The sequence below is a fragment of the Schistocerca cancellata genome, chromosome 2, assembly GCF_023864275.1.
Source record: "Schistocerca cancellata isolate TAMUIC-IGC-003103 chromosome 2, iqSchCanc2.1, whole genome shotgun sequence".
Classification (NCBI taxonomy): Eukaryota; Metazoa; Arthropoda; class Insecta; order Orthoptera; family Acrididae; genus Schistocerca; species Schistocerca cancellata.
In genome coordinates, this window is record NC_064627.1 from 368,210,047 (window position 1) to 368,233,448 (window position 23,402).

The following is a 23,402-nucleotide window of genomic DNA, read 5'->3' on the forward strand; positions in this document are numbered from 1 at the left end:
CATTTTGTTGCTGTCTTCTCTCTGTGCACTTTCACTGCTATCTTCTGTGCACTTTTGCTGCTGTCTTCATACATTTCCTGCCACCATTATCTTCTTTTGTTGTTTTTCTTCATATTTATGCCACACAAATTTTGATAATATTTCACGAACTAGGCAGGTATTACACCGTTATCACTGCCACAACAACCACCTCCACCTCCTTCACTTGCTATTACCATCATATACCCATGTGTAATAGAGCTGCTGTGAATTCTGATCATGTTTACATTCTTTTGTGTGAGATGCACAGCGAAAGGGTAAAATTATAAATTTAAAAGAAATTTCTTAAGTCCTGATATTTTAACTCTGTTCATTCTCAACAATTGTTTTGTGCTACTGGAAGAATTTACATATTTCATGCTAAATATCTCAGGAGCTGCTGGAGACTGGTTGGGAGCTGTCCCACTTCTGTGATCGAGTTTCATAATGTTAAGATCAACTCCTTAGCTATAATTTTGCTGGTATTGAAACTACCTTAGTACGCATGCAATAGCCTTAAACTAGAAACAGTGCCAGAAATTTCCCCAAAATGCACCTAAATGTTGAATGTACAAATTTTCAATCCATCTTGTATTTACTGACATTACGGAAAGATGTAAAACTGAAGTGTTTAAATTATGCCAGTGATAAATAATCCATGTAAGGTAGCAACCTTATCAAATAAGTTTGTGTAGTTCTCCAAATGTATTTTCTTTCCTTGCAGTTGTTAATTTTTGTGTGTTAAAACTTCATTTCAGGATAATAGAAAAAGGTTTGTGCAGTCACTGAGAAGGAAATGACTGACTTTTTTTTTTTTTTTTTATAGTTCATTCACCGAGTAGAAAATGATTGATTTTTCTTCAATCGTGTTATAGTTTCTTCTTCAGTTCACAGCATAGGCAAAATTCCTACTCCGGTTTCACTCTTGAGTGCTGTTTCCACCTTTCAGAGGTTTTCCAACATCTCTTTATTCTCTAGGTCTGTACTCCTGTAGTAGTTAGGTTTTATTCTCATATCAGTTTTGGTTCTTTCAATTTCTTCCTATGTTATCATATTTTTGTAACAGTTTCAATAAGTATAATTCTGTTTGTACCTCAAGGGTACTGATCATTTGACTTTTTCCAGGAGTCTGCTTTCTGGCCTTTGGATTTTATTTAAATCCTTCTTATAAGGGACACACATCACTTTCCCATATGTCAGTGTTAGTACCACCGTTATTTTATAAATTTTTGTTCTTGTTCCTTTTTTTCATCTTAGTCACCATTCTGCTGGTGGTGCCACCTATATGATCGGAATGTTCTTTTGTTTTTACATCTGTTTCATTGTCATAAATTATGTCAACTTGCTGAACAAAATAAATATGACATTTGTGCAATTGGTGTGTCTTCGATCACTTTAATATTTACCTTAAGAAACCATCATTTCGAGTTTTGAATTTGATATTGCTAGTATTGCTAGGATGTACTCTTTTTTCAGTTTAATCTAATTTGTCCATAGTGAGTTGGGAGTGATGATTAAATAATGATAATTATATACATAGTTGCTTTACGTTATAGTTGATTTTCACATTTTGTAAAATATTTTTTTTATAGATATTAGTGCTGTAGATCTGAAGTTAGTTTCACATCATGTGTTAAACTGGTGTCCTTTCTAGGAAATTGTTTCTCAAGTCTGTGTAGTGGGTAGGTGGAACTATTTATCTTTATAAACTTTGATGACAGTATTTTTATGTATCTTCAAAGTGTCTGCAGTTCTTTTGACTACCTTTGTTAGGGGTAATAGTGTTACACGATTCTCTCTCTCTCTCTCTCTCTCTCTCTCTCCTTTTCGAAATACTCCCTCATGGAGTACATAAGCTCACTGTCTGACAACGTAAAACATGAGCAGATTGTTGAACTTTCTGAAACATTCTGTTGTGCAAAATAAGCTGGCTGCACAGCAAAACAAAGCCCACAACAAGACGGACCACAGCTGTTTGCTTTACTGGTTGTGAGCATTGTCTGCAATTGGCTGCAGTAGCCACTACCTGCAATAGCAGAGAAATTTTACAATGGTGAACAGAACAGGAGGAGTGGCAATTACATTCTGTGATTCGGCGTTGCTATAGTAGCAGCACTGTGAACAGTTAGACATCAATCGCTTCATTATTCTGATTTGGGTGTAGAACGTGAACTTTCACAAGTAGCCAACAAGTGAAAGTATAGGATTTTCACATATTACTGTCCTGCTGTATGTTACCATTACTGCACATTCTCCATTATTGGCATCCTATGTGAAAAATTTATTTTACTGTGGGTCATCTGTATTGATTAGAAACCCAATTTGAAAGTGCTGCTGGATAGTGTTGATCTCATAGTCTGTGTATGCTACCTTCATACATTGTCACTATTTTGTCACACGTTTGTTTCACAAATGTATCCAGTAAGCCAAAAAAAGTCACCATGTCTCATTTATGTTTTTTCATCAGTTGTGTTATCAAGAATTAAATATCCTTGATTAGCTGTGACATGAAGACCTTTGGGAGATTTGTGACTATTTTAATCACCCAAAGTAATCTTGTATTTGTATTGTAATATATATTATTACCACCTTATAATGCATTTTGATGTGCACTATCTTCAGATCACTGACACATAACTAAGAGTATCTTGTCTACATGCACTTGCTACAAAACATAAATTCTGACACCTATAGACAACATTGTGCATGTTAAATGGGTTATGCTACAATGATTGTAGAATAAAAACGATTTCGGAAGTTTTGTGGGTTGTACCTCTGAGAACAATTGCATAATTTATTTATACCTCATTATGTTTCATGTTACAACTAGTTAGCAATGAAAACTGTAAGGAAAGTGATACTTTTATTGTATAATAGTAGTGCACATTACTTTTGCTAAGCATAAAATGGCTGAGTTTGTTATTAATTATTCCTGAAGTTTTTTTGGTGAGTAAGAATGCTTTGCCCTTGTATAAAGAGGTGCACTGTGTGGTACTCTACCCTCCACCTTACACATTTTTCAGGGGGAGGATACCTGTCTGTTTTCAAGTGTTTGAGATATCAGGGAGAAGATGTCTACATTCTAGCACATGTTTTACACACCAGGAAGAAAATAGATGACTTATATGTAACATAATAATGAAATGGCATGTTTGCTCAGGTACAGATCAGATATATATTATTTGGTTTTATGTTTAAATGGCAGTAAATTTTATTTTTATGTTTTTGTAGTTAACTTTTTTAATACCAAAAGGTAAGTTGTACTATCGTTTTTTTGTTTTAAGAAGTTCGATGTTAAAAGATGCTACACGTATTCTGTTCTTGTTCTGAAATGCTTGGTCTTTCTTTGCCATTGTAATACATGTAATAAAATGTTCCCCTTATCATTTTTGTTGGGCTCGTGTAACAGGATGTGATGTCCGTATTTGTTTAGTAACTGAAGAATTTGTTTTTATTTCTTTTTTAAATATTTGTGCTTGCTTTTATGTTGTGGTATGTGTGTTATAGCTTAATGTTGGTGCAGTATAGAAGTAAGATATTTTCTTGGATATCTTTACAGCGAATTCCTTATGATGGATATAAAAGCTGAGTCGGAGATACATTGTTTTCGGGCATTTTTATAAACATGGTGGAGATAATAGCTGATCTGATGATGGGGTAGCCTTTATTTCATGTATAATGCTCAGTCTGTACTCATATTCTTAATTGCCTAGACTAATACTCATATTCTTAATTGCCTAGACTAAAATGTCAAATATGGACATCATATAATGAATGCAAATCATCTTATCACTATAAGATGCTTTATGAGAGGTCATTTAAAAACTGATTGCGCTTACAAGAGGTCTATTTGATCTGCTGTTTCCAGTGTGTGTTATGTTGGTAATATTCAGGTGTCATGCCAGGTTATTATAGATCTATAGAGAATTTCTGTGGCATAATATGGCCACTTTCATGTGATGTGTCATAACTGACAAGAAGAGTTTCCGAGCAACGGGATCGACTTTTTGAAATGAAGTGTATGGTGATGTATGTTAAGGTCCCAGGTATGACACCATGCAACCATTCACCCTGCTGGGCCACTGCTTGTGTGTAATTTACGAGAAAATTTTGAAATTTTGCATGATATCTCCGTAGCATTAAAAAAGTGGTGTTTTAGATTGATTATGTGGTGTAGTGAAGAGGATAATTATTTCATATGCAGGGGTGGTTAGGGGTTTGATTCCCGTCAGGTGCAGTACGTATTTTTATTTTTAAATAACTATTGAAATGCTTTTCATCATTATTTTTATTCAATTAATTGGTTTAAATGTGATTTTTTGTTTCAATTTCTTTGTCACATCATTTTAATCACCATATGAACTTTTTAATTTGTTTCATTTTTCCTTTACATAATTCTTTTCCAATGGGAATTTTTGTGAATATGAATTTGATTACATTTATCTATTATTATATTCAATTGTTTGAAAATTCCAATCTATCAGTTAAAAAACAAAAGATGAAATAATCTATTTACATTGACTGGAGTGATGTGAAAAATGTAGTTTTTGTTACCTGATGGGCAATTTTTTTCTGCGCGGTAATCGTCAGACGTTTTAAGCATAACCTAAATACCTACTGCACTTTGGACAAAATATCTGTGAACTGTGGACAGAATAACGCAAATAGAAAGATTTAAATGAAAGAAGGGTTTATGAGTAAAATTAAATACAAGCAAAATGAGGAATAATATTATGAACACAACAATGTGGATGAAAAAACAGGATGACCAAAGAAATTAAATCAAAATAAATACATAATCTTAAATAAAAACAGTGTACAAAGACGTGAATTGGAAAAAGACTGATACAAATAAAATAAAGAGCAAATGAAGTTGATATTATGATTAAAATTATGTGACAAGGAAATGGAAATAAAAAAATACGTTTAAATTAATTAATTGAATAAAAATGATGATCAGAGTAATTCTGGTTGAAGGGAAAAAAAAAAAAAAAGAACACACCTGTGACTGGCGAGATTTGAACCCACGACCTCTTACATGTGAATCTAGTATCCTCCATTACACCATACAATCAGACTATGTTTAAAAACTGTTTTAACACACAAAATTCCAATTTTTTTTTTCATCAGTTAGTCGTAAACTAGGGTCCACCAGGGTGAATGGCTGCAGTGAGCGATACCTGGGATTTTAACCTACATAACCTTAAAGCTGGTTTCAAAAAGTTGGTCCCACTGCGGGGTGCCTCACTTTGTGAAATACACAGCTTTAAAGATTTGTTAGAGACTTTTCATGCTGCTCTTGCCCTGTCATCTTTGTTCTGCATTCTGCCACAGCTAGCTGAGATGCACAGTGCTGATAGCGACACTGAGATGCACAGTGCTGATAGCGACACTAAGGCAAATAAGAATTCTGGAGTGAAATTTCACTCTACAACAGAGTTTGTGTAGTTTTCAGACTTCCTACCCTGTTTAAAAACATCTTTACTCATTGTTCAGAAATTATTTTCTTCAGTGAGTGCTTCCTATAATGAAATTGCATGAAGAGAAGCTGAAAGATTCTCTGTGTAACCTGTGGTGGTTTTGTTTTATCAGAGAGCATAAATTCGTGTGCACATGTATGTATTATTTTCTCAAATTGTTTGAGAGATGATTAGAGCCTTTCTATAGCTGAAATTTGCCACATCCTTTCAGATACAGTATAGTGTACATAGATTAGGCAATACACAGATACTGATGTAAAACCATTACTGTAACTTCGTTACAGTGTAGGTAATTATTTATGTGAGGACAATGAGGAACAGTGGATATCATTTGAGGAAAGCATACCTGTTTAGGCCATTTTAAAGACTAATATTAGCGAAATTAGTGATAAAGAAATAAATGGTAGTAGTAGCTATTGATACCAGAAAGTGACACTGGTGGTTTCATTATAGCATAAAAATGGTTCTCACTAAGTGTCACTTGGTTATGTAATGAGGGAATCTGACCTACTCGAACAGTTGCCACGCTTTTGTTCCAAGTAAGCTGACATTTGCAACTTAGGAGTTTCAGGAATGGTGGAAGTATGAGATAAAAAGTCATATAAAAAGTTGCCATTATCTGCAGGAAATGCACGTTACCTGACTAAGCAGTACACCTAACATGTAGTGTTGCAAATAGTTCTGCACATTCAGTGGAATCTTTAGCCCAGTCAACACCAGTCATGTTAATTAACTGCTTAATGTGACAGACGATGAAGAGATTGAAGAAACATACGATCGATAAAAGAAATTACTCAGATAGTGAAGGAAGACGAAAATTTAATAGTCATGGGGGAATTAGGTTGTAGGGAAAGGAAGAGAAGGAAAAGTTGTAAGTGAATATGGAATATGGGTAAGATATGAAAGAGGAAGCTGCCTGGCAGAATTTTGCATAGAGCAAAACCTAATCATAGCTAACACTTGGTTTAAGAATCACGAAAGAAGGTTGCATACGTGGAAGAGGCCTGGAGACACTGGAAGGTTTCAGATATTTAATGGTAAGACATAGGATTAGGAACCAAGTTTTAAATTGTAAGACATTTCCAGTGGCAGATGTGGACTCCGACCACAATCTATTGGTTATGAACTGTAGATTAAAACTGAAGAAACTGCAAAAAGGTAGGAATTTAAGGAGATGGGACCTGGATAAACTGAAAGAACCAGAGGTTGTAGAGAGTTTCAGAGGAGCATTAGGGAACGATTGGCAACAACAGGGGAAAGGAATACAGTTGAAGAAGAATGGGTAGCTTGGAGAGATGAAATAGTGAAGGCAGCAGAGGATCAAGTAGGTAAAAAGACAAAGGCTAGTAGAAACCATTGGGTAACACAAGACATCTAAAATTTAGTTGTTGAAAGGAGAAAATATAAAAAATGCAGTAAATGAAGCATTCGAAAGTGAATACAAACGTCTAAAAATGAGACTGACAGGAAATGAAAAATGACTTAGCAGGAATGGCCAGAGGACAGATGTAAGGATTTAGAAGCATATATCATTAGGGGAAAGATACATGCACCTACAAGAAAATCAGACATACATTTGAAGAAAAGAGAAGCAGTAGTGTGAATATCAAGAGCTCAGATGGAAAACCAGCATATAAAAAAAGAAGGAAAAGGAGAAAGGTGGAAGGAGTAAAAGGGAGCATGTACTTGACAGTATTATGGAAATGGAAGAGGACTTAGATGAAGGTGACATGGGAGATATGATACTACATGAAGAATTTGACAGAGCATTAAAAGACCTAACTCGAAACAAGGGTCCGGGAGTAGACAACATTTCATTAGAACTACTAATAACCTTGGCAGAGCCAGCCATGACAGAACTCCACCATCTGGTGAGCAAGATGTATGAGACAGGTGAAATACCCTCAAACTTCAAGAAGAGTATAATAATTCTAATCCCAAAGAAAGCAGGTGTCAGCAGGTGTGAAAATTATTGAACTATCAGTTTAATAAGTCATGACTGCAAAATACTAACATGAATTCTTTGCAGATGAATAGAAAAACTAGTAGAAGCTGACCTCAGGGAAGATCAGTTTGGATTCCATAGAAATGTACAGAAACCAGATTGCAGTTATGAGAGTCGAGGAACACAAAAGGGAAGCAGTGCTTGAAAAGGGAATGAGACAGGGTTATAGCCTATTCTCAATGTTATTCAGTTTGTGTTTTGAGCAAGCAGTAAAGGAAACAAAGAAAAATTTGGAGTAGAAATTAAAACACATGTAGAAGAAATAAAAAATTAGAGTTTTGCCAACGACATTGTTATTCTATCAGAGACAGCAAAGGACTTGGAAGAGCAGTTGAACAGAATGGACAGTGTATTGAAAGGAGCATATAAGATGATCATCAACAAAAGCAAAATGAGGATAATGGAATGTAGTTGAATTAATTCAGGTGATGCTGAGGGAATTAATTAGGAAATGAGACACTTAAAGTAGTAGATGAGTTTTACTATTTGTGGAGCAAAATAACTGATGATGGTCAAAGTAGGGAGCATATAAAATGCAGACTGGCAATGGCAGGAAAAGTGTTTCTGAGGAAGAGAAATTTAACATAGAGTATGGATTTAAGTGTCAGAAAGTCTTTCGTGAAAGTATTTGTATGGAGTGTAGCCATGTATAGGAGTGAAACATGGACAGTAAATAGTTTAGACAAGAAGAGAATAGAAGCTTTTGAAATGTGGTGCTACAAAAAAAATGCTGAACATTAGATGGGTATGTCACATAACTAATGAGAAGCTACTGAGTAGAATCGGGGAGAAGAGGAATTTGTGGCACAGCCTGACTAAAAGAAGGGATCAGTTGATAGGACACATTTTGAGGCATCAAGGGATCACCAATTTAGTATCGGAGTGAAGTGTGGAGGGTAAAAGTCATACATGGAGACCAAGAAATGAAGACCCTAAGTAGATTCAGTAGGATGCAGGTAGCAGTAGTTACTCAGAGATGAAGAAGCTTGCCCAGGATAGAGTAGCATGGAGAGCTACATCAAACCAGTTTCTGGACTCAAGACCGCAACAATGTCTCTGGGGGGAAATAGTAACATATATGCCCTGAATTCATTAAGAGTATAGTGTATTTTACTGCATTTGCAAATCTCTGATGGATAGACATTAAACAATTGAAACTCCAGGTAGAAAGCTCAACAGTATATGAAAATATGTATTGCTACGTACCACAAAGACAGGCACAATTAAGACACTTCCATAAAGGTTTCGCCCACAGTCTTCCTCAGCAAAAGAGAAACGCATGCATCATTGATACACACAAGCAAGCACACCTTGTGCACATGTGTCTGCCATCTCTGGCAGCTTGGACTGGAATTCTGGAACAAAAAGTTATGTAATTAACTTTTTTTCGATGTGATAAATAAAGCTTTATGGTGTGGTCATGAAACACTTGACGAGCAGTATTTGTTTGGGTTGACTTCATCAATTTCCAACACAAGGAGAAGACAGCTTTAAAAATATTAAGTGTGTATGTATGTTTAATAATCTTTTAAAGGCAACAAAATAAATGACAAACAGTTGAGTAGTTTTAAGACATTAAATTAAACAAATGCAGTGTGGTCTTTCTTAAAGTCTGAATTCTAAAATTAAACCTGAACAATTATAATTTTTGGACAAACATGAGTGCTTCAGTGAATTCTATCATTTGCATTACGTGATCATTATACTTTAGATCATTCCATATGATAACATGCAGGAATTTGATGATAATTTTTGTTTCCAGTGATTTGTTGCCAGTGGCGTAATTATAAAGTAGTTGATCTATTCCCTATTTGTGCTTATTACATTACATTTATTTCTTCCAGTCCATGCTCTGCTTATCAATCCTCTGTAGATATTTGTGCATTTTCCTACAGTCGTCTAGTACTGCCATTTCAACCTTCCGACAACAGTATCATTTGTGAACATCATCACAGAGCCTCCAACTTTTTCACTACATCATTAATATAACTTGCTACAGTGCGTACCTGCAGTGTCAATAAAGACCTTGGTGTCTATGATCAAAGTCTTGAACAATAGGTGTAAACTGACACCCAGGAATTGTGCAAAACATGTGCACTACACAGATTTCCAGATTACACTGCATATTTCTTCATCGATCATCACTGAAAACACTAGGATGACAGGATTCGGTTTCTCATCAAGTAGCTGTTCACAGTTAAACACTCACATTCCCCTATGACACAGCATCACAATGGCAAATACAATCGCAGTGCACTTTCACTAAGGTTTATACAGGTGGACATTCTTATGTTGGTAATGAATTACTCAGTTGTGGGCACATTAAGTTGCACGATAACGGATAATAAAGCATGGAAATGTATTTAGTACATGAAGACATTAACACAGTAAACAAATCATAACCGTGTTGTTTAGGCATGAACTCGAGTGTCTACATAACACAACCCATACTAGCCTCAGTTTCTCTGGATCTTGAATAGCTGTTGCACAAGTGGTAACTGGGCCTCTACTGAGAATTTGGGGTGGCGGTTTAGGAAATTAAAAACAAGTTTATGAAACCATTTTATGCATTTGGTAATTACTGTAAATTATGCAAAAATTTTAATTAATGGTTTAATCAGTTAGTGAAGTATGTCACCTTGTGCATAATATCCAGGTCAAAGGTCAGAATATAACAAACACAGAGGCAAAATCTGCATTGGAAAATGTAGCTCCTCACAAACTTTAATATTAATGAACTTGTAAATTAATGAGTTTCAAAGAAATTGAAAAAGTTACAGAAAAGTCTTGATTGCCAATCTCTATAATGATGGTGTTACTATGTACATAAATACACATTAACTCACGTGAAAATTACAATAATATTGTAGTAAAAAGTTCAGTAATTCATATCTTTTGATTAATAATGTTTTCTGTAAGTCTAGATGCACTATTGAAATTGACACATTGAAAATAATGTTGAGTAATGAATATATGTCGTGAACAGGTTAAGGTTTCAAAATTTTTGAGCACCTGCAAGTATATTATCTAGGAAATGTATATAAACTGAAAATTTCATAAATGAAAAAATAATTATTACTAACAGGAATACAACAAGAGCAGATGGGAGATTCCAGCTTGCTCTGTTTCAAACTGTGAACATTAACAGCCCTATAACACTACTTTTGATACTCCTGCATTTATCATTACATCTACCGAAAGCGTTCTGTTGATAATAGAGTGTTGAGTTCTATCTGTAAGGAAGTCCTGAATTCAGTTACAAATGTGATCTGATGCTTAGTGTGCTCATATGAGGGGTAAGTTTTATAAAGTTTTGATTGTGACTTTGGGGAAAAAAATATAAAGCAGTGACCGTGAAAGTTGGTGAAAGTGTTTGTCCTTCTTTTACATATTCACCATTCAGTGTTACATACTTTTTTCAATGATGAATTACTTGAAGGAAACTGATAGTAGAAAACTGCACTTTGTCTGTTCAGGATACATTCCACCACAAAAAAACATTTTGTTGCCATTCTGGAAATACCTGCCATGGGGTGGTTTACTCATCTGAGGCAAGAGAAGGAAGTCACCAGGTGCCATGTCAGGGGAATACGGGAAGTAAAGCAAAATTTGGTAGCCCAAAGAAGCAGCTTGTTGGCTGGTCCTGTACTGTATGAGCTGGGGCCGTGTTGTGGGACAAAAACATCCTGCTGGGCAGCTAGCATCCCGCAGTGCTTTGCCTTGGCAGCCTCCCACAAACACGTTGAGATTTTGGTTGTATTCTCCTGTAAAGATTCTCTCCTTATGAGCGTAATCTGTTTGCACCACACCACAGCGGTCCCTTAGCATCACCTTATTCGATCATGGTAGGCTCTTCACCATTTTGGTGGAGATCAATGGACATTTTTTTCACTGTTTACTTTGCTCCTGTGTCTCAGGGTCACAGTGATAAACCCATTACTCACCCATGGTAATTAGGCACTAAAAGAAGTCACCTGGATTGGTCTGACACATGCAAAATTTCCATTGCTACCTCAGTTTAGTGAGCTTTCTGAATGGACGCCAACAATCACAGAATCCAGTGGGCAACAACCTACATCATGTTCAAAAGCCTTACGTGGCAGTGAAAACCAATCTGTGAGTGATTTATTTTTATTTTTTCCATTAATGTTCCATTTGTGATATACACAGGTCCTAGAACATCAAGGTCTCCACTTCTTATGTTTATTTACGTATTTTTGTGTTTATGGATTGCTGTTTATTAGTGTTACTATACTTTACTTTGCAATACGGCAGCCGTACTTCCCCGCATGGGGCCCTCCCGGCCTACAGTGCCATACGATCATTTCATCATTCGTACCCCGTCTTTTTCTTTGAAAGTCTTTTATGTTCTCTTTAGGTTCTCTCCCAACTCCGTTCTGCAAAAAGAAAAGTGCTCTCTCCCTCTCTCCCAAAAAAACACACACACACACACACACACACACACACACACACACACACACACACACACACAGAGAGAGAGAGAGAGAGAGAGAGAGAGAGAGAGAGAGAGAGAGAGAGAATTGGGGGGGGGGGGGTGTTAAATTATGCAAACCCCTTCAGTAAAAAAAAGGGGGGGGGCACTGCTGTTATAACAGTTCTTCATTGTGCTTTATTGTTTGATCTTCATGACTGCTTATCAGCAGCTCACAACTTATGGAAATGAAGTACTCATGACTTTTTTTCTAGTTTTTACCCTTGTAAGGGGCAGCTCTTCTGATATGATATGACATAGTTCAGAATTCTGTAGTTCCTGCGGACATTATTACTGCTGAATTTTGCAGAACAAATGTTCTAAGTTCTACTGTATTACCTGCTGAGTTATCTAGCAAGTATTTGCAAAGTATGATTGCTTTTGTTGTCCACATTAGCAAACTGGGCTGTACATGAGTATTTCTTGAGTTTTGAAATATTAAGGTTTGAAATATCATCCAGTGGGTCCCCTTGTTTCATATGAACCAAATGTTGTCCCTGGCTGGTTATTACCAGAATTCTTGCATCATTAGTGAATGTTACATTTTTTCTGGCCCACTTTAAAAATATAACAGTGAATGAAATTGCAATCATATAGAAGACATGTAAGGGGCTTTTGAGATATACCAATAAAATTTTGTAATTTTTTACATAGATCACTCAAAGGTCATATAAGACAGCACCAGTTTCATTTATGTGCTTTACCCATGAAAGTGTGTAAAGATGTCATGGTAAGAAGTCTTTATGAAAGATTTAAGTTTTGAAGTAATGAAGCAGCATTAAGATTCTTTTACAGAAATGTATTTTCTTATCCATTTCTCTTGCAAGAAGACATTTTTCAGTCCCATAGCTAATACATGTTATTTATGATTTTTAGTTATGGTGACAAAATGCCGAAGGAAAGGGAAATCATTATGCACTGTGTGAGGTAGTTCTGTCAGACTGCTAAAACATCTATATTCACATACGAGGGGCGTTTGAAAAGTCCGTGCAAAGTCGGAGAGATGGCACCAACGGCACGTATCGAGGTCATCTTTGGAAAGAACGCACACCAATTTTCAGCCATATTGGTCGATTTCTTTGTGTTGTGATTAAACATTACTTTATGAAAGGCAAGATGCCTCAGGACACTAAAGAGAGGCTTGATAAACATTACGGTGACTCTGCAACTTTGATTAGAACAGTGTATAAGTGGTTTCAAAATTTTCGGCCTGGTCATATGGGCACAACTGATGCTGAACATTTTGGACTCCTGTGTGGAGGTTACGACTTTAGAAATCAATGATAAAATCCGTGATATGGTGATGGATGACAGAACAGTTAAGGTGCGTGAGATTGCTAGTGCTGTGGGTATCTCGAATGGGTACATAATATTTTGCATAAACATTTGAACGCGATTGTTTGCGCTTAACCAAAAATGGAATCGTGTGAAGTGTAGGAAGGATTGTTTGCAGCTGTTCAGGAAGAATCCGCATGACTTTTAAGTGTCATTTTGTCACTGTGGGTGAAACGTGGATACATTACTATACTCCTGAGACCAAACAACAATCTAAACAATGGGTTACCAAGGGAGAATCTGCACCAAAAAAGGCGAAGACCATTCCTTCGGCTGGAAAGGTCATGGCGACTGTCTTTTGGGATTTGCAAGGGATAATCCTCATCGACTATCTGGAAAAGGGTAAAATTATTACAGGTGCATATTATGCATCATTATTGGATCTTTTGAAAACTGAGCTGCTAGAAAAACGTCGGCAATTGGACCACAAAAAAGTCCTTTTTGTTACAGTTCATATCCCTTCATACTGTTACACTGAGGTATGTAAACAATAAAACAGCCTCCATATTTAGCAGTTATAAATGAGATGCTATGAGATTCTCTCACCGATAATAAAACCTGCCTTGCAGTGCTCTAAGTGAAAACACTGTCCAAGCTTTTCTACGTTTCGTTATGATCATCAAGCAACGTACTTTCCTACAAACAGCAACATTGTGTTGAATAGTATGGCAGTTCAGCATAACACACTGGATTGTTCTGTCATAAAATCTTCAGGCCAGTTGCATACTTGCAAACATGGTCAATATGATTTTATCTTCGTTATCAGTTGTAAGTATGGTAGTTGTCAGATGCTCTTTGGAAATAAAAGATAATAAAATCCACCTGTTCACTCGAACATGCTGTTTGCAAGATATTGTTTGTGAAAAAAAGCAACATGTTGCACAAAAGTGGTTTTGTTGAACTTAAGCTGATTCGTAGAGTGAAAATTTTTGACAAGGAAGTTAAAGGTGCGAAGGCTGTTCTGTTGTATGGTTGCAAAACTTGGAAGGTGACTAACCACATCAAATACCAGTTCCAAGTTTTCATCAACCACTGTCTCCTATGTATTTTAAATGTGAGATGGCCAGATATAACGACAAATGAAGATCTTTGGAGGGAGACAAATCAGAAACCAATCAATATACAAATCAAAGAAAGAAAATAGAGCTGGATTGGGCATATATTGAGGAAACCAGATGGAGCTATTGAAAGGATGGCATTGGAGTGGAACCCCTAATGAGTTAGAAAACATGGTTGTCCCAAACAGATGTGGAAAAGGACGATCGAGAGAAAAGCTGCAGAGGATGGGAAAACCTGGAGTGAAGTGAAGAGACTTGTTGGAAATTGTACCAGATAGAGGAATTTCATCATAGCCCTATGTTCCAGAGGGAATGACAGGAACTAAGCAAGCATTTTCCTTTAGAATAGGCTGCAGGATGCTGCAACAAATGGATGTTAAGATTATCATGGATTAGATATTCACTGTTGGATAAAGCATACATACTTTTTCATGCATTTGGAGACTTTCAATAAGAATACAGAAACATTGCTGAACTTAATTTAATAAACTCCAAAATGCATTCCTTGTATTTCAGTCTGTTATCTGTACATAACACTGAAAAAATTCTGTGATTTTCCCCAGCTTATTAACTGTTGCTCATTACTACCATGATGTTCTTTATTTGTGGACATTGCCAGTAGAATTAGATGGTCATTCTTTTCTTAAAACTCTGCCTTCCTACTAGTTCTGGGTAAGTAGGTTGACTCTGCGTGTTGATGAACATTGATTTATCAGCCTTGTACGAGTAGTTTGAAGTTCAGTGATAGTGTAGTTTCACATCTCAGCTGCCTTGATCTCAAACAAGGAGACAAAGAATTACATGGATGGATTTAAAAGTCTGAAATTTTAGCAGGAAATTTTGTTTAGCAGTAGGGCTAGTATCATAGTTATAGATCTATTGTTGCTTTCACAGTTGAATGGTAACATTGAAACAGATAATTGTAGTGTCATGTCTTAATTGATTGGTTTCACATGTTTAGTCAAAATGAGTAAAGACATGGGTCGGGAAGAGGGTAAAAAAAAAACTTTTTATTAATGAAAACTTAATTGGAGCCCAGGTGCAATGTGAGTGCACAAAACTGTTCATGATTAGATAAATAAATTTAAGCGTTGTTGTACTATAACATGTGATGGTTCTAAATTGACTCTGCAACTTAAAAAGTGTACAAATCTAGTTACAATTGTGGTACTGGTGTAAATAGGTTTTGTTATGCAACAAGTTCACTTTTTGTAAAATTTTATTTTACCGGTCTGTCTTGATCACACAAACTTTTACACATCACTGTAATCGGTTTCGGCTACTGTCATCGTTAGATCATAAAATATTCTGCTGTAGTATCAGTGTCAAACTAAACAGGTAGGTACATAGTACATGCTGGTGATAATCAGAATGCATTTGGTATTTATACAAAAAAAATTTGGTATAAAAATCAGTCGCACTCTGATCATCACCAGCACTTACCATGTACCTCCATGTTTAGTTTGAGGTTGACACTACATCAGAATATTTTATGATATGAAGATGGCTGTAGCCAAAACTGGTAATAAGGAAGTGTAAAAGTTTGTGTGATCAAGACGGACCTGTAAAATAAAGTGCCAAAATATGATCACGGACTCACTTTCACACTTTTGTCTTCAATTTTATAAAATTGCCATCCATTCGGCATGCACTACAGGATAAACTATTCCTCCAGACATGCGTTACGAACTTCGGCTATTTATATCCATGATGTACTTGCATGTTTTCTAATTTTCATCTGTCCACTGTCCATTAGGTCATCATCATTGCCATTGATTACCACTTATAATCCAGCAGAAAAATTATTTGATCCATCTACCATCAGTTTGCTTGGCTACATGTTCCAGTAACCCCATTTCCCATCTTTCACTCCAGTCTGTTGCCTGATTCATTTGTTTACTTTGAAGATATTAGTTTATAATTCCTTGCATTCTCATACCCTTTATCATTGAAAATCACCTGTTCCTTGTCCTGAGGGAATGTTCACTGTGCAAGAGCAGTAGTGTTTCAGTACTGATTGCTAATTTTAATTATCAGCCATTTGTATGTCTGTGCTGACATTGAAACTTTGATAAAGTTGTAGGATTCTTGTGCATTTTTAAATATAGAATTTAACAATTTGTTTTCAGTTTGTTGTCTTCAGTTATGGTGGCTGACATAGTTTTGGGAGACTGGATGTGAGAGGCAGTGTCCTTTCATTCTCTTCTCTAAACAGAATGTAACAAACACTGTTTCCACAATATTCTGTGAGTGCTGCATATAACAGTGTTCATTGACTTAACATAGGCCCAAACAATCTCCCTTCATTCTCTTTTCTAAACAGATTGTAACACTGTTTCACATCATTCTGTGACTGCTGCATATAACCTAGCTGGTTTTTTTTTACCTTACTTCTATGCAGAATGAATCTAGTTTTTTATTTGATATATTTGAACTTTGGTGACAACTCTTTTTCCTTTTGTTTGATTTGAAACAAAGTCTAATTTTGTATATTGAGTGTGACATTAGTGATTGTATAACAGATCCACTAAATACAAATACTCTGCTAGCAGTTGCAGTAAACTTATTGCCTTTTTTATATCCTGCTGTCATAGGTAGACTGTTCGTCACTTGCTTCGTTAGGTACATCAAATCACAGGGAAACGAACACACATTTCTGTAAGTCTGGAATAGATTGAGTTCACAAAGCGAATGAAGCCCTAACAGGTCCTGGCCATAGCAAAGTTAGTGTAGAAATACAACAGTTCCAGAAACAGTAACCACTTGAGACCGAAAAACAGTCAAGTCGTTTGTGCAATGCACAATACAGCTACGAAGTACAGAAAGCACTGAATCTATGCCACAAGCCCAGTAGTAAACAGTTGCCATGGGGTCTACCATGTGACATGCATGTCTCGGCCATGGCTCCCATTAAGATGGCAGCTCACAGCCTTAGTACCTCTGATAGTCCACATCCGCAATGGACAGGGGACCTGAATCACTATTGGATACAAAACCCTTTGGGATTATATTGACTATAACAGCATTGTGGCCAATATTTTGATGATGCTGGCAAAAAGACCAGGATTAAAATCAGTGGGAAGTCCAGGATGGAATGACAGCAATATGGAAAGGGTAGGTTGCTACTTACCACTTAGAGGAGCCACTGAGTTGCAGCCGGCTGCAATGGAAAAGAGCACTAGAAACATTTTCTTGTTTGGGACAGTCCTTCAGAAGTAGAACTGTCACACAACAACTTGCACACACACATGACCGCTGTTATGGGGCCTTAAGAGGTTTAATACACATGTTTCGCATATGGGCTCTAAGACAAGTTGTTTTAGGCAGTTGTCTGCATTTAGACTGTCTTTGCTGACTCTTCTACAGTTTTATGAACATGACAGCCAGTAGAAAAATATGATTATTAAACTAATTCCACCCTCATCGGTTACTCTTGTTTCCACACCAACTTCGACACGTGAGTGGTTGCGCATAGTTTACAGTATATAAGTACTCAGCCAAATTGTGGTTCAACTGTACATTTCACTGCCAAGGTATGTTTGTGGATATAATACTTGAACAAATATAAATGTGACAAATATAAATCAGAATGAGAAGTTAGCTCCAGATCTTAAGAATTTCTTATTCATAAAATGCCTCCATTCCCTTTGTTCTACCTGTTAAATACCTATTTTACTGTGAATTATTCTTATATTCTGAAAGGGAACAAGTTTTTTTGGCTCTGTGACCATTATAATAGTACGCTTACAATTGCAATCAAAATTGTATTGCTGAAATTATTGCGTTAGTGCAAGAATTTAGTATGTGTTTCATTCCGCATGTTCAGAAAGATTTGTTGTCAGAATAAAAAGTACTTAACAAATATTAACTTTTATATCTTTCTTAGAAGCTGTAACCCATCAAAATTTTCTCACTGGTACATGGGGGTGTGGGTATTATTATTATTATTATTATTATTATTATTATTATTATTAATGTTGCTAGTCATGGTTGGGGAGTAGGGAGTGGGTGCTTTCAATGCTTGCATCAGTGTCCCTGTAATCTGTACCCTCCTTTTTTAACATTGCTTAGGATGCATTTTGCTTTACTTTCAATGTTTTTTATGTCTGTCATTTTTTCGTTTTGGTATTAAGGAATTTACTGTGTTCTTTAAAGCAATAGTTCAGCTCCAGAGCAAGTAATTTACCTTATGTAGACCTAGCACATTATTCATCCCTGTTATTAACTAATTCTTTTCTCAGTTTTCATTTTATGAGCACCCTTGAATAAGATAGAAAAACTGGACAGAAAGTGCTACAGTGTTACATTAAAAAATAGCTGGATATCATTTGTTTGGTAATATCTCTTATGATTGTTCTTAATGCAAGACATTTTTAAAGTATTAACTACTGTTGTTTGTGTGTGTCATATTTTTGACAAATCAACTAAATAAGATTTGACTATTGTTCCTCAGTGGCAGATATAATAAATTGCCTTTCGTTTTGTACCAATAAAAATATTTGTATTTATTTTGGTTAAACTGATTCTCATTAAAGAAATTAATTGGTGAGTGATGGCACACATCTTTTTTGCATTGTCATTCCTTAGTATAGCAGTTTATCACTTTAATTTGGGGTGTATAAGTTGTAAATGACATAGCACTTGCATGCTAGTTATATGCATTTTACAAGTATTTATTCTGTGGTTGTACTAGTTTCTATTTCTTACATCATTATTACTGCTACAGTAATTGAAATTAGAACTTCACTTCAGTAGCAATTTGTGCCATAGAATAGTCATATGTATTGCAAAGTGCATATCAGGAAACATTATTATGTACATTGTTATGTTATGAGTGATGTTGGTATTTATTTCCTATTGGGGAGTTACTAATTTTATTATAGTCATGTCACAATCAATGCAGATATTACAACTTTGAAAAATTATTTATACAGCAAATATATTGTAAATCTTAACGATTAATGTCAAATCACAGTGCTCTGCTGATTCCCTAGACACTGTGGAATTCGCTCATTTATACAGAGTGTTTATAAAGTTCTGGAAACACTTAAAAAAAATTGGTACAGATAAATGGCAGAGGACAACATAAGAAATGACACAGTATGTGAAAGAGATACTCTCATTTTTGTTTACAGTATTTATAAATATTCTGTGTGTCCATCCTTCATCACATGACGCATATAATCAGTACTACTACTCTGCCCATACTCAACCCAGCATATCAGGAGTGACAGTAAGAACAGCTGCTGCAATGTAAGTCTTTTGAGTTTTTGTGGTAGAGATGGAACATAGACTCCATTTTTCATGTAATCCCACAAGAAAAGATTGCAAGGCATCAAGTTGGCAACTGTGATGGTCACTTGAGTAGCGCCAAGTCAGTAGCTGCAACATGGCCTGTCCAGCAGTGTGGCCATGTCTCATTCAGGTAGTATCGTACACATTTGTGGAAATGTGGAAGTATGCCATCTTATTGCAAGATGAAATCCTTTCTGTCAGTTTAAAGTTCTGGCATGAGCCATAGTTACAGTGTGTCAAGATAGACAATACCATTAATAATTTTCTCAACGAAGAAGAGAGGTCCTAGACTGTCTTGTTCACAAAATGTGTTAACTTTCTCAAAATCCTGAACATGTTCAACAGACAATTGTATGTGGATTTTGTGTCACATTCACTACCGACTGGCAGAAGGCAAATTGTAGCAGATAAAATTGCCTCTGCCTCATTCTCATTCATTTTCACCAATTATAGTCTGTGGCAACCCTGTCACTGGTTGTCTATGCAGTAACATGTGAACAGACTTGACACTCACTTGAAGAAACTTAACCTTCTTAGAAAAAAAAAAAAGCTGTGTGCTAGTGTATGTGGAGACACAGTTGAAGTGTCAACAAACACCCATAGGTGAAATGATCAGAAGTGTACCTTATCAGTGTAAGCATTGAAATGGATAAACAGAGCAGTGGAGTTCCAACAACAAGATAGGACTCTGTAGCATTGAAAATTTGAAAATAATTGCCTTGAAATTTTAGGTTACACTGGCCTGAAGCACTGTACCAGTTCCAAACCTGGTGGAAATTCTTTGTGGTGCAGTGTATGCATCAGATGCAATATGTGTTCAGGTGCCATTACTCTGCCAACAGGACAACAAATCTTTCTACATCACTAAAGAATGAAAAGCCACTCAGGACAAAAGTGAAGTAGCAACATCCTAACCTAACCTAATCTGACCTGGTAGACTAGAAAGTATAACATAGGTTTACGTAAAATAACTCCAACTATTGTGAATTTAATGAAATACAAGAAATAATACATGCAGATTTTATTTTCAGATAGTTTTTATGTAATTGTTTGTATATGAGCACCATAGCTTTATAGTACTTTACTCTGATAGGTCTCAAGGAAAAGACATTGTTGAATGTTAATGAAATTACTCTCTTTATGTGTATAGAATTTGCCTTTCAGAAGACTGTATGAACTGCCCTTTAAGATCATGTTATATGACAAACCTGAACGATTGAATAATAATATAGACTACATCACAAACTGGCCAGTAGGCATACAGTATCTTTTAAGACTCTGTGCGCCTATTTTCCTAATTTGAAGCCAGATATATTTCGCTAATGCAGTCCGTACTGTTATCAGTCAGCTGTTTTGATATGAAACATGGGCATCATGCAAAGTTCTGTAATGCAAAAACTTCTGAAGCAGCAGAAGATTTTTTTTATCTGTTGTGATTTCCTAAGTGCCATTCATGCTGTTGAACAGAAATGTGCAGGACATTCACTTCACTCACTACAGTGCTCATAGAAGGAACACCAGGAGCATTGGAAACCCAGAGAAATACACAAGCTGACAAGGCTGTAAGGAATGAGTGCAATTCATTTATTACCATATCATGGACGAGAAAGGCAAAAGGCAAAATTTGTATGCAGGAATAGATTGTTGAGGATACTAAATAGTAAATGGTAGGAGGTTAGCACATTGTATTGGCTCCAGTCTTTCAGATGGAAAGGAATATCCTTCAGGGGGTTGACCAAGGTCACACTGGATTTTGGCTCTGATATTCATGATTTTTTTTAACAAAATAACAAATTACAAAATTGATCTCTAACCTTTATACTGCACCCTCAAGATTGTATTGTGTGTGTGGTTGTTTTTTATGTAAACTTGCACACAGAGGACACTACACAACATTAAAGAAGCCCTTTGCGGAGTATGAGGGTGGTTGATGGAAGCTCTGAACGCTACAATTTCCAACCGAGAACAAAATTTCAAAAGGTGCTTTGAAACTGATGATATTGTCCAACATAGTACACAGGAGTGTTTTAAAAATGGTTTTTAACAAAATGGCAGCACTCTGAAATAAGTCAATGTTTTTGACAGAAAAGTCATGTAATAAACATGCACCAAAAGTTGAAATTAAAATATATCACAAAATTCTATGAACTGCAGTAAAACAAGGCCAACTCATTAGTTGCAAAAAGATGTAACGTCATTGCTTGTATATTTTATGAGTTATAGCTCCTCCCAGCTTGAAAAATGTTTAGGGGGAAAAAAGCAGGCATTTAAAATTTCAACTTCTGTTTTTTAATATTGAAATTGAATAAACCTTTAATCAGCGATGACTGCACTGTACAATTGCCCACCCCCACCAATGTCAAGACTCTCATTTTGATGAAATGGACCCTCTCTTACAGAATTAAGGGATGTTTTTTATTTATTTATTTGTTTTTCCAGGTTATTGAAATTGCTTGAGGGTTCTACTATGCCTTTGTTTAGTGTACTTACCCTCTTTAGAAGTCAGTTTAGTTTTAGCATATTATTCGTTCTTTTGACATTTTCTAAACTTTTCATTTGCAAATTGGTGCTATTGACCATATCATTCTGTACTTAATTTAACAACAGCAGCAGGTACACTGATCAAGCCAAAACGTTAAGAACATTGCCCACCGCAACATTGGATGCCACCTGGTGGTGTTGCAGGCAAGTGATACAGTGAGAAAAGTATGTAAGTGAACCTGTCATCAACGGGGGATCACCCTGGCAATGATATGGGCTACAGATGGGGAAATCCGTTGCTTATCTCAACTTCGACTAAGGGCAGATTATTATTACACACAGCCTGTGAACGACTATCTCGCAAATGGCGAAGCTGGTTGTTTGGTCATGTGTTACTGTCTTGAGCATCTACAGAAAGAAGTGAAGGACAATGAAACTACCGCTAGATGCTAAATGATTGGATGTCCATAACTTTGGAGGCTTGTTTGCTCTGTAAAGTAGGACAGATGGTGATCTGTGGCATCTCTGCTGAAAGAGCACAATGATGGTGCATGCCCAAGTGTTTCGGAGCTCAGCGTTCATCATACATTGTTGAACTTGGAGCTCCGCAGCAGGCCGCCCCTTTCACGTGTTGCCACAATGACATCGTGAATTGTGATTGCAGTGAGCACGGGACCATTGGGACTTGATCGTCGATCAATAGAAAAGTGCCGGCTCTTCGGGTGAATCACACTTTTGCTACATTAGGTTGATGGTAATTTCCACAAACGCTGTCAAGGCGAATGCTGGCATGAAACGTGTAGCACGCCACAGTTGCGGGCTGGTGGGAGCGGTATTTTGCTATGGAGACTTTCTCCTGTGCTTGAGGACCTGTGGTAGTAATTGAAGACAAATTGACAGCTGCAAATCACCTGCCTGTCTTCATGTGTGATGTCTTCCCCGATGGTAATGTCACCTTTCAGCAGTATAATAGTCCTTGTCTTGGAGGCAGAACTGTGCCACAGTGGTTTGAGGAACATTAAAGTGAACTCGCATTGATGTCGCGGCGATCAAAAACACCTGATGTAGAGCCCTTGGAACCCATATGGGTCACTATTGGGTGCCATCACCACATGCAAAAATTGGTGGCCAGTTACTTGCATGAATTACATGACCTGTGCATAGACATCTAATGCCACATACTTCCACAAACCTGCCAAGAAACTGTTCAATACCTGATATGTAGATTCAGTGATGTA

At 36.4% G+C, this 23,402-nt stretch overlaps 1 protein-coding gene across 3 annotated transcripts in view; it reads left to right on the top strand.

Moving 5' to 3' along the window:
- Nucleotides 1-23,402, top strand: part of LOC126161762 (solute carrier family 66 member 2) — a 67,779-nt gene that overhangs the window by 33,299 nt on the left and 11,078 nt on the right. The window lies entirely within an intron of this gene.